Source organism: Cervus canadensis, chromosome 5 (assembly GCF_019320065.1).
Source record: "Cervus canadensis isolate Bull #8, Minnesota chromosome 5, ASM1932006v1, whole genome shotgun sequence".
In the NCBI taxonomy this organism is placed as follows: Eukaryota; Metazoa; Chordata; class Mammalia; order Artiodactyla; family Cervidae; genus Cervus; species Cervus canadensis.
In genome coordinates, this window is record NC_057390.1 from 24,700,887 (window position 1) to 24,712,396 (window position 11,510).

Here is an 11,510-nt window from a genome sequence, read left to right on the forward strand (position 1 = left end):
TGATTTTGGAGCCCCAAAAAATAAAGTCTGTCACTGTTTCCACTGTTTCCCCACCTATTTGCCATGAAGTGATGGGACCAGATGCCATGATCTTAGTTTTCTGAATGTTGAGTTTTAAGTCAACTTTTTCACTCTCCTCTTTCACTTTCATCAAGAGGCCCTTTAGTTCCAGAGGCCCTTTAGTTCCTCTTCACTTTCTGCCATAAGGTTGGTGTCATCTGCATATCTGAGGTTATTGATATTTCTCCCAGCAATCTTGATTCCAGCTTGTGCTTCATCCAGCCCAGCATTTCTCATGATGTACTCTGCATATAAGTTAAATAAGCAGGGTGACAATATACATCCTTGACATATTCCTTTCCCAATTGGGAGCCAGTCTGCTGTTCCCTGTCCAGTTCTAACTGTTGCTTCTTGACCTGCACACAGATTTCTCAAGAGGCAGGTCAGGTGTTTGAGTGTCTCCTGCAGAGGTACAAGTCAGCAGTGGACTGCTGTAGGGGCAGGGGTTCTGGGTGCAGCAGACTTGGGTATGGCATAAGCCCTCTTGGAGGAGGTCACCATTAACTCCACCATAGATCTGCCAGAACTTACACAGGACTGTGGAAACAGACTCTTGGAGGGCACAAACAAAACCTTGTGTGCACCAGGACCCAGGAGCAGTGACCCCACAAGAGACTGACCCAGACTTGCCTGTCAGTGTCCAGGAGTCTCCAGTGGAGGTGTGTGTCGGCGGTGGCCTGCTACAGGGTTGGGGGCACTGAGTGCAGCAGTGTGTGCATGGAACTTTTGAAGGAAGTCACCATTATCTTCATTACCTCCACCATGGTTTGGCCCCAGGTCAAATAACAGGGAGGGAACACAGCACCACCCATCAACAGAAAATTGGATTAAAGATTTACTGAGCAAGGCCCTGCCCATCAGAACAAGACCCAGTTTCCCCCTCTCAGTCTCTCCCATCAGGAAGCTTCCATAAGCCTCTTATCCTTCTCAATCAGAGGGCAGAGACTCTACAAGGCAATGAATATAAGGAAGCGTCATCTTTGGAGACCAACTAATGCCCAAAAGTGTTCTTTTTCTTCTTCTTTTTTCACTTACTCAACAAATAAACACTGTCAGGTAAACAGTTTCTTCTTGGATGGAGTAAACTTTAAAAATCACTTTTGTTTGATCCAAAGTTATCATTCAGGATAACAACCCTCAGAAACTCTGCAAAAGATAAGTAACGTTTATTGAATGTTAGGTTCACACCATGCTCAAGGCTTCACAAATGTAACTCATTTACGCTTCTTTGAAATAGGTATTATCATTAGCCCTATTTATCGATAATGAAAAGGTTACTTAAAAAGTTTTTGGGGAAACGAACTTCCCTGGTGGCACAGTGGATAAGAATTATCCTGCCAATGCAGGGAACATGGGTTCAATCCCTGGTCTGGGAAGATACCATAAGCTGTGGAACAACTAAGCCACTGTGCCACTACTTTTGAACCCAAGCTCTAGAGCCTGTGAGCCACAACTACTGAGCCCACATGCCTCAGCTCTGAAGCCTGTACATTTAGAACCATGCTCAGCAACAAGAGAAGCCACTGCGATGAGAAGCCGGTGCACCACAACCAAGAGTAGCCCTCGCTTGCACGACTAGAGAAAGCCCACGCAAAGCATCGAAGACCCAGAGCAGCTAACAATAAATAAATTAATTAAAATTCTCTTTTAGAAAAAAAAAATGTTACCACCAGGACTTCCCTGGTGGTCCAGTGGTTAAAACTCTGTGCTTCCACTACAGGTGGGCATGGGCTTGATCTCTGGTTGGGGAACTAAGATCCCACATGCCTCACAGTGTGGCCAAAAAAAAGGAGGGGTTATCTATTGTTGAGTTACAAACAACTCTAGAACTCCTTAGTTGGTTTCAATGAAACAATGGTTTATTACCTTTCCCAGATCCTGTGGCTCAGGTAACAAGTAACTCAGTTGGGAAATTCTGGGCTCAGGTAACAAGTAACTCAGTTGGGAAATTCTGGGTCTTATGAGGTTGTAGTCAGACTGTGACTGAGGCTGGGTTAGTCTTAAAGGCTCCTCCACGTACCTGGCACTTGGGCTGTGAGGATGCGAACAAGGGCAGGCTGAAACAGTTAGGGTCCTGGGGCATCTCTAACTCTATATGACCTCTCCACCTGAGCTGTCCAATATGGCAGCTTCAGAATAACTGGACTTCTTCCATGGCAACTCAGAAATCCAAATGCATGTGTCCTGGGAGAGAGAGCAAAACAGCAGCTGTGTACCTTTTCTACCTAGTCTTGGAAGTAATACAGTGTCATTTCTGCCATATTTTATTTGTTAAAGCTATTACAAAGGCTTACCCCGACATGGGGGAGGGGACGTCAATTCTGTTTCTTGGTAGAAAATGTGTCAATAAATTTGAGCCATGTTTAGAACTATCATAGACTACTCTATGCACATCCATTCATTCCATTCTTCTCACATGCAAAATACACTCACTTGCTTCCAGTGATCTCCCCAAAGTCTCATCTACTATGGCATCAGGTTTAGACTAGAGGTCTAGATTCCTGTCATCTAAATCACCCAGCTATGGAAGAGGGTCCTCAGAGGCAATTCCTCAGGCACAGTTAGTTAAGTACTATTCCTCTTTATCTAAAGACTTGTGAGCTAAAGAAACAAGTTATTTCTTCCATGCACATCTAATACACAGTAATGGAACAGGCATAGGTGGACCACTTCAAAATGGGTGGAGAAGGAGGCACACAGGAGTCACTAGTCCATAGCAATTTTGAAATCCAGCCAGGAGCATATGGTCAATTTCATGATTAGAGCTCTGTTCAGCTGCCTGGGAAAATTTCTCTGTGGTTCTTAGCTCTATCCTCTGGGTTGTTGCTTCCAGTTTCTTAATTTTTCTTTTCTATTAAAAAAAAAAAAAAAGTGTGGCTGTTTTTTGACAACTGAGCCAAAAAAACCTGAAACAGCCAGAAAGCTCTTTTCTCAGTTTTCTTCCTTCCCACAGAATTTGGGGGCCTAAAGTTAAAAAAAAAAATTGCAGGGGGGTCATTTTGTTCTACTCTGTCCCTTTTAGTATAAGCTGATGGTGTTTTTGCCAATGTAATTCAGTTTAAAACTTTGTGAGTTTCCTATGGATGCTGTTGTGGCTTCCCTAGTGGCTCAGACAGTAAAGAATCCGCCTGCAATGTGGGAGACCTGGGTTCGAGCTCTGGGCTGGGAAGATTTGGAGAAGGGAATGGCTACCCACTCCAGTGTCCTGGCTTTGAAAATTCTGTATAGTGCATGGGGTTGTAGAGAATCGAACATGACTGAGAGACTTTAACTTTCAAGGATAATCCCCTTACAGTTTTAGAAGCCCCATCGTTTAATGAAGAGAATCTGTGAGGCACACTCTTGAAATAGAGGGCTTTTGTCTTTCTGAAGTTTTATCAAAGGTTCTTATAGTCCTATTCTGAATCTTATCTTTGTCCTGAAGCCTTTTCATACTTTGAGAATTCTTACCTGGGGAGTCTGAGAATGAGAAACATGATTTACTTGCAAACCCAACAAATCCTTGGCTTTTTTATATTTTCTATAAATTTTGTTTAAAAATTAAAGCTTCCTTTTAAACTCATCTTTCTCTATCTTTATCATTTGTAATTGTTGTTCAGTCTCTAAGTCATGTCCGACTCTTTGCGACCCCGTAGACTGCAGTACACCAGGCTTCCCTGTCCTTCATTATCTCCCAGAGTTTGCTCAAGTTCATGTCCATTGAGTTGATGATGCCATCCAACCATCTCATCCTCTGTCCCCTCTTTCTTCTCCTGCCCTCGATCTTTTCTTTTTTTTTTTTAAGTAACAAGTAGATTTATTCAGATTCAAGAGAAGCACACTCCACAGACAGAGTGTGGGCCACTGCAGAGAAAGAATGTGGCCTGCCCTCGATCTTTTCCAGCATCAGGGTCTTTTCCAACAAGTTGGCTCTTCGCATCACGTGGCTAAAGTATTGGAGCTTCAGCTTCAGCATCAGTCCTTCCAATGAATATTCAGGACTGATTTCCTTTAGGATTGACTGGTTTGATCTTGCAGTCGAAGGGACTCTCAAGAGTCTTCTCCAGCACCACAGTTCAAAAGCATCAATTCTTTGGCACTCAGCCTTCTTTATGATCCAACTCTCACATCCATACATGACTACTGGAAAAATAGCTTTGACTATAAGGACCTTTGTCAGCAAAATGATGTCTCTCCTTTTTAATATGCTATCTACGTTTGTCATAGCTTTTCTTCCAAGGAGACAGCATCTTTTAATTTCATGGCTGCAGTGACCATCTGCAGTGATTTTGGAGCCCAAGAAAATAAAGTCTGTCACTGTTTCCATTGTTTCCCCATCTATTTGCCACGAAGTGATGGGACCGGATGCCATGATCTTCGTTTATTGAATGTTGAGTTTTAAGGCAACTGTTTTACTCTACTTTTTCACCTTCATCAAGAGGCTCTTAAGTTTCTCTTTAATTTCTACCATTAGGGTAGCGTCATCTGCATATCTGGCATTTTTTAACATTCTGTTCAAAAATGTCCTCAGTGCGAATCATTGGCTAATCAGGTCCCTTTTCTATTGTCCACATCACCTCGAGTGAAAATGTTGTAAATTTTCCTCTACTGCATAATAAATATCCCTCTCCTGATGCTTCTAATAACATTGACCTCACTTTCCTGTAAGTCTTCACCAGCAGAATCCTGGAGGGCCATCAGGCTTCCACTAACAATAGCTTCAAACTAATATGATTTCTGCCCACCTCCTAGTCCCACGCCATATACCAGGCAGCTCTCCAGGTCTAGATATCAAAAAGTCTGTATCAGCTATACTGCATTAGGACAAACCATCCCAGAATGATGGTCTGAAAACAATACCACTTATTTATTTAGCTCACAGATTTGGGGGTTGTCTGGGACTGAGTCAGACACTTCTCTCAGGATCTCTCTCAGGAGTTTCTAATCAGTCGGTGCATGGGGCTGAGGTCAACTCAAATGCTTCTTTATTTGCATGCCTGGGACATAAGCTAGGAAGACTTAAATGGCTTGGGACTAGATGCCTGGGGCTCCTCAGGTATCTCTGTCTTTGAATGTGATCTCTCTCCACAAGGTAGCCTAGGGTGGCTGGCTGAAGGCTCCCAACATGAGTGACCCCAAAGAAACCACCAGAAACTGCATGGTCTTTTCTAACCTTGGAAATTATATGGTTACTTCTGCTGCTTTCTGTTTGCACACTCTTAAATCCATACCCGGGTTCAAGGGGAAGGGGCAGAGACGGCAATTTTTTTTTTCCCCACTCCAGTGGCTTACAGGATCTTCGTTCCTAATCAGGGATTGAACCTGGTCCCTCCTCAGTGGAAGCCCAGAGTCCTAACTGGTACACTACCAGGGAATTCCCCAAAGACTCCAATTCTTTCTTTCTTTTTTTAATAGTTATTTGTTTGGCCGTACCACGTCTTGGTTGTGGGATCTTCAGCTGAGGGCTGTGGGATCTAGATCCCTGACCAAGGATCGAATCTGGGTTCCCTGCATTGAGAGCTCAGAGTCTTCACCACTGAATCACCAGGGAGGTCCCAACTTGAATTCTGATGAGAGGAGAGGTAAAGGGTTGTGGGCACATTATCAAACCATCACAAGCAGTTAAGTAACACATCCGAGGTCACACAGCCGGAAAGTGACAGAGTTGAGATTTGAACCCAGCCCTTCTGGCTCTTGGCTCCCCAGGTGGCCCTAGTGGTAAAGAACCCGCCTGCCAATGCAGGAGGCTCAAGAGACACAGGTTCAGTCCCTGGGTCGGGAAGATCCCCTGGCCAAGGAAATGGCAAAACCCACTCCAATACTCTTGCCTAGAGAACCCCATGGACAGAGGAGACTGGCGGGCTACAGACAGTCCACGGGGTCCCAAAGAGTCAGATGTGACTGAAGAAACAGCACCGCACAGTCTGGTTCTTGGGCTTCCCTGGCGGCTCAGAGCATGAGGAGCCTGCCGGCAATGCAGGAGAGCCAAGTCCGAACCCTGGGTCAAGAAGGTCCTCTGCAAAAGGGAATGGCTACCCACTCCAGTATTCTTGCCTGGAGAATTCCATGGACAGAGAAGCCTGGCAAGCTACTGTCCGTGGGATCACAAAGAGTCAAACACAACTAAGGGAAACACTTTCACTTTCACTTTTCATTCTGGCTCTAGACTCACATCCTTCAGTTCAGTTCAGTCTCTCAGCCGTGTCCGACTCTTTGCAACCCCATGAATCGCAGCACGCCAGGCCTCCCTGTTCACACAAACTCCCGGAGTTTGCTCAAACTCATGCCCATCTAGTCAGTGATGTCATCCAACCATCTCATCCTCTGTCGTCCCCTTCTCATCCTGCCCCCAATCCCTCCCAGCATCAGGGTCTTTTCCAATGAGTCAACTCTTCACATGAGGTGGCCAAAGTATTGGAGTTTCAGCTTCAGCATCAGTCCTTCCAATGAACACCCAGGACTGATCTCCTTTAGGATGGACTGGTTGGATCTCCTTGCAGTCCAAGGGACTCTCAAGAGTCTTCTCCAACATCATAGTTCAAAAGCATCAATTCTTCAGCACTCAGCTTTCTTCACAGTCCAACTCTCACATCCATACATGACCACTGAAAAAACCATAGCCTTGACTAGACGTACCTTTGGCAAAGTAATGTCTCTGCTTTTTAATATGCTGTCTAGGTTGGTCATAACTTTCCTTCCAAGGAGTAAGTGTCTTTTAATTTCATGGCTGCAGTCACCATCTGCAGTGATTTTGGAGCCCAAAAAAATAAAGTCTGACACTGTTTCCACTGTCTCCCCATCTATTTGCCATGAAGTGATGGGACCAGATGCCATGACCTTAGTTTTCTGAATGTTAAGCTTTAAGCCAACTTTTTCACTCTCCTCTTTCACTTTCATCAAGAGGCTCTTTAGTTCCTCTTCACTTTCTGCCATAAGGGTGGTGTCATCTGCATATCTGAGGTTATTGATATTTCTCCCAGTAATCTTGATTCCAGCTTGTGCTTCTTCCAGCCCAGTGTTTCTCATGATGTACACTGCATGTAAGTTAAATAAGCAGGGTGACAATATACAGCCTTGATGTACTCCTTTTCCTATTTGGAACCAGTCTGTTGTTCCATGTCCAGTTCTAACTATTGCTTCCTGACCTGCATACAGGTTTCTCAAGAGGCAGCGCCAGACTCACATCCTTAACTGTTTACTAGTCTACACTGCCTCCTATATTTATGGACACAGGCAGATGGTACATGATCTAAGGGCAGGTGGGTCCTCTGTCTTGGGAAAGCTCCTGACTTGATTTTCCACACTCAGTTTTCAGAAAGGTAGCCAGACTCATATTAGCTGCAAGAAACTGAATGAGTGAATGGGAATTGGTGTAGCCATCTCCCAAGGCATCTTCTCCTCCCTGAGATCATTTTCTTCCCTATGGCCATCTGTGCCTTTATTGTGGTTTCCATGTTACTCTCATCAAGGCCTGAAACACCTTGTCGCCTCACTCCTACGCACCCGCTCTCACCTTCTCAATAATGTGTTCACATAGGGGAAAGAGTCATGTCCCTTGACATTTCAAGAGTGTCTGCCAGACCATTTGATGGAGAGCTTCCATGAAAGCCTGCAGATTATGTATCAGAAAATGAAACTTTTTATTTTACCAGGCCCTGGAGTTTTCCTAAATTTCCTTTAAATCTTGACTTTCAACTGATTTCAGATGAAAAATGACATCTTTGTCATCAAGTCCTGAATAGAGTTTTCATAATAGACCAACACTTCTAGCAACTGGAATAAAATTTCATATTCATAACTGGAATAAAATTTCATATTCTGGATGGCACCTTGATACAAAGGATGAATCAGCCAGAATACAAATGGTGGTCAGGCAAGGTTGCCATGGATGGTTATGCGGTCTGTGCACTGCACAAAGGGGCTGGCCAAGGAAGTGAGTGGAACGAGGCCTGAAACCCAACCCCACATTCCACTGGCCAGACCTTCCACTCGGGTGATGAACTGTGTCTGCCTGGAGGTAAAAAACAGCTTTTTCTAATTTGTCTGCCCAGAGAGGCACCTTCTTCTAACCCAACAAAAACACCACATGTACTAGCGGCAGCACCAGGGAAAGTATGGAAGATAAAATGAAACATTGCATTTACCTACTCCATAGGATGAGTAACAGAAATCAACACTGGCACGGGATAATAATAAATTTATACTAATAAAAATTTAAAAATTTTTAAAAATAAATAAATAATAAAAATTTTAAAAAAATAAATTTATTAAATTTCAAGAAAAGGATGAACAAATGAATCTCGAGAAAGGCCAGACCCAGGGCAATGCAAAGGGCTTAAGCACCTAGAGTCAATGAACCTCCTCCCTAGAGCACTTGCATTAAAGCAGCCTCATTCCAATGGCTTCCTCCAAATCCAGAATCTTGAGAGAAAGAATCCGATCAGCCCAATTTAATTCAGTTACTCCCTCCATACCCACTAACTATGGTGGGGGAGTCACCTAGTACAGAACCCACACTGTAGGGAACTTGTTCCCTGGCAGTCCAGTGGTTGAAAGTGAAAAATGAAAGTGTAAGTTGCTCAGTTGTGTCTGACTCTTTGTGACCCCATGGACTGTAGCCTGCCAGCCTTCTCTGTCCATGGAAGTCTCCAGACAAGAATAGTGGAGTGAGTAGCCGTTCCCTTCTCCAAGGGATCTTCCCAACACAGGGATCGAACCCAGATCTCCTGCATTGCAGGCAGATTCTTTATCATCTGAGCCACCAGGGAAGCCCTGTATTTCCAAAGCAGGGGACATAAGTTCGATCCTTGCCCCAGGAACTAAGGTCCCACATGCAGCACAGTGCAGTCAAAAGAAATTTTTTTAATTAAAAAAAAAAATCTAGACGGTAGATTAAACTGCTGAGCCCCTCACCATGAGGCCCTAAGTGCGAACTGTACAGACCTCCAAGAGTTGTCTACAGCAGTTCTGTAAAACTGTCTAGTATTGGTCATCCTTAGGAAGGCCAATAGCTAATTGAAGTCCTGAGAGGCTGATCTGATCCAATCAGTCCAAAAAAAAAAAAAAAAGATTTTTCTGACTGTTCAGCCGTTTGGTTTCACTCTATATGCAGCTGGCAATGACATTTTCCATTTACCAAAGATCTTATTTATGAATGCTTTTATCATCAATAAAAAGTCAACTCTTTATATTCTGCTTCTTACTGGGGCTTGTGACTCTGACAGACCTGCAGTCATTCAGTTCCATAAACTACTCAGAGGCCAATTCTACGACCAGAAATGAATTCTGGCAAAATCACAAAACTAGGTTGCAGTGTCTTAAAGAGCAACCTCTACCTTTTACATGATGACACAGTTAAAATAACCTAACAGAACCCTATGTATCTGCTCCCCAGATATAACAGATGTCAACAGTTTGCCATCTTGCTTCAGATTTCCTTATCGTTTTTTTTGTTGTTGGTTGTGCTGGGTCTTCATTGCTGTGTGTAGGCTTTCTCTAGTTTCAGAGAGTGGGAGTTACCCTTCCTTTCAGTGCATGGGCTTCTCATTGCACTGGCTTCTCTTGTCGGGGAGCAAGGCTCTAGAACCATGGGTGGGCTTCAGTAGTTGTAGAGTGTGGGCTCATTTGCTGCAGCTTGTGGGCTCTTGAAGGGCTTCCCAAGGGGCTCAGTGGGTAAAGAATCCGTTTGCAATGCAGAAGACGCAGGAAACACAGGTTCAATCCCTAGGTCAGGAATCCCTGGAGGAGGGTATGGCAACCCACTCCAGTATTCTTGCCTGGAGAATCCCCATGAACAGAGGAGCCTGGTGGGCTACAGTCCATGGGGTCGCAGAGTCAGACACGACTGAAGCAACTCAGCATGCATGCACGGGATCTAAATCGTGGGCTCAGTAATTACGGCACAGGGGCTTAGATGCTCTGCAGAATGTGGAATCTTCCTGGACCAGGGATTGATCCCAAATCCCTTGCATTGCAAGATGGATTCTTATCCACTGTGACACCAGAAAAGTCCAAAAAGTTCTTTAATTTTTAGAGAAAGAAACCTTTACAGAGCTATAGCTACATCTCTGCCCCCTATCCTTCTTCCCCTTTGCCTACAGATAAGTGCCATCCTAAAGTCTGCAGTATCTTCAATTTTCTATCTATATGAGAAGATGTACGTTCACTAAACTTACTGTGCTCATCATTTCATGTGTATAAGTCAGATCATTGTGCTGTGCTTACACACACAGTTTATTCAGACTTATACAGTGTTATATGTCAATTACGGCTCAATAAAATTGGAAGAAAATGAAAAAGGAGGAATAGAGGAAAATATTGAAACTCAGGACATCTGTCCTCAGAGAATGGTCTGTCACAGACATGGGTTCCCTTCAATAAAACATTTCCTTTGAACTCTTTCTATCATATTCATTGAATATGAATGTGCTATTTTGTAATTACACAAAACAAGTGTTATATACTTCTGGAAAAAATATTCAAAAATTAAAATAACTATTAATAGGGAAAAAATAAAGTCAGTAGTATCATTTCCAAAAGGGATTTTGATTTTCATTTGGACCTCAGGTGCAGGTGTTGAGTCAATTATTTTACATGGCACCCCATCACTGTTCCTTTCACGCAAGGCCCTCTCTTGTTTTATTTGTTCCTCTGATCTTTGTTCGCCACCCCAGTCTCTCCTAGGCTAAGTTCCTAGGGGGAACATCCCAAAAAAGTGAAAAAGCCAGGTGGAAGTTATATCCTTTATACTACTTAGCATCCAAAATCATCACTTCTGCTAAACTCTATCAGCCAGAGCAGTAACAAGCCCCTGCCTAGATTCAATGAGAGGAAAGATAGACTCCCACCTCTCAGCAGGAAGACTGTAAGTTTTACTGCAAGAACAATGTGGCAGGTGGGGTATCTATTTTGGTGGGCCATCCTTGGATAATACAATCCCCAATCCTACCTACATTGATAGGTAGGAGAAAGAGACAACAATGAATGGACAGGTGTCCATTATTGTTGGAGTACAATATGCAAGGTGGAAGCAACCAGATACAAGGCTGCAAGGACAGATCAGGCCAGGTTCTGGAGGGTCTTGAAAACCCATTTAGGAGAATGCTTATAGGCAAAGGAGGGCTTTGGAAGCCCCAGGATCCCTGTCCCCTCATTCCCATCACCCAGTACCTCCTCTGTGTCTGATGAGAGAATATCTAAGACTCTCCCTCTATGAGTGGCTGAACAAAGGGACTCTCAGAATTGGCCTGTGCCCTCTGAGTAAGGGTCAAAGGTAACCAGACACCAGCCCCTACCCTTGTTTCCATGGGTGCATGTGTTCACATCTACCTGGTCAAGAACAGTCTCTCGACCCCAGAGAGACATGGATGCTGCTGCTTGAGTAGCAGACAGGGACTCTTCAGAAGTGGCCTTCCAGGTCTATTCTGAATGGTCTTGTGCAGAGGAAGAGCCACACTTCACACACACACGAC